Raw genomic sequence first — 1848 nt, 5'->3', positions numbered from 1 at the left:
CATTTAGCATTACATTTAAAAAATTACATCCGAGCCTTGTGATTAAACTGGAGATATACTACAGTAGCAACCATACACTTGACCTGGAAAAAAGTATAAAGGTTGTCAAACACTTCAGTGTAGGTGATTTCATCTATTACAATACAATTTTACAAAAGAGATTGTAACTCAAATTTGGTATAAATCTGAAAATAACAATACATGTATAATAAAGCCATGTCTGAAAGAAGATTAGTAAGAAGTTAAGAACCATGTCATAAGTTAAAAGGCTGATATTACCTGATAATTTGGTAAAGCACTATATTTCAAGATTTTTGAAGTACCCGTTTGCAAGTAGTTACATCGATCCATTTGTTCACTGATGGAACGTTAACACCATATGGATTAGGCATATTTCCATCGAGGGAAAGGAATACACTTGACATATAGAAACCCACAATTACAATACCAATCGATTTCATTAAGTAACCCAATTACGTAGATAACGCAAAAAGATCAAACCTTTAATTTATCAGCATCACTTTTCACGGTTGCACCGTTCAAAGGTACATCGAGATACTTCTGAGTACGAAGTTCTGACTCCCTTTAATATGGCGTTTTTTTAGAATGAATATTCTGAATTTTTATATTTAATCCAAGATTTTCAATAACTTCATTTAAAAGATTTGATTCATTATAAATAACTAAATACACAAAATTGTTGTCAAATCAAGCCAACACGTCCTTTTAACATGCTTACAAAAAATCCCAATCACATTTTGTAACCTTTTATGGAATGATTTAGTGAAAGAAACAATGTGAAGGGCAAGACCAAGAACTCTGAGTTTGTTAAACATTTTGATGGACCCAACTTGATTAAGGTAACCATGCTTTAAGACCATATAAGACTCGGGCTCAGGTTAAAGAGTCAAAAACGTAGAAGAAAAGTTCACACAAACATGTCTTTGCCTTCGATGGTGCAAGATGTTGATGGCCCAAGCCATTATATAGCGTGACAGAAGAAACCTATCAACCCGAAGCAAGAAAAGCTGACAAATAATAAAAATCAATAAAAGATAAATGGTTTTAACAATAAAACATAGAATAATAAACGGGTTAAGAAATCCGACTTACCGTCAAGATATTAGATGCATCTTCATCATCATCTCCTTCAGATTCCGGTACAGTTATTGCATTAGAGAATGAATAGAACATTTGATCATTTGGAGAGAAAAGGAAATTGAATTTTAGTTTTTCACATAGATGATTGATTTGAATATTATGAATTGATCCTAAATATTTGAATTAGTTATCGAGTTAAATATTATAATTATGAGAATCAAGTTAAAACGGAGTATTATAATTAAGAGAATCAACTTAAATATGGAATATGGTCAACAATGCAATCAATTGATATTTCATTATCCAATAGGTTAGAATGAAAGGCCGAAAATTATTTATGTTTTTGAATTAACTATACAACCCGAAAGTTATGGTCATTTAATTTAATTGTTAAACGTTAATTATTGTTATTTGTAATATTAAGATAGTTTTAGGGTATAAATGTCTTTGCATAAAGAAGGCTAAAAATCATTAGTAATTAAATTCCGTGTATTAAATGGATGGTTGGATTTGAGTGTACAATCTTGATTTAATGGATGGTATTTAGTTTAAAGGTTGAATTTAAAAAAATATTTCTTATTTTTGCTTTTTTTTAATAAATAGGGAGATAGGTTAACATGTATCCTCAAGAGTTGTTTAGCGGGTATGATTTATCTATGACCCGCATGCCCATTAATAAGTAAGAAAAGTTAACATGCTCGTATTTATGGTTAGATTTTATTGATTTAACCGGCATAATAAAAAATA

Source organism: Rutidosis leptorrhynchoides, chromosome 2 (genome assembly GCF_046630445.1).
Source record: "Rutidosis leptorrhynchoides isolate AG116_Rl617_1_P2 chromosome 2, CSIRO_AGI_Rlap_v1, whole genome shotgun sequence".
NCBI lineage: Eukaryota > Viridiplantae > Streptophyta > Magnoliopsida > Asterales > Asteraceae > Rutidosis > Rutidosis leptorrhynchoides.
Note: the sequence above shows the minus strand (reverse complement) of the source record.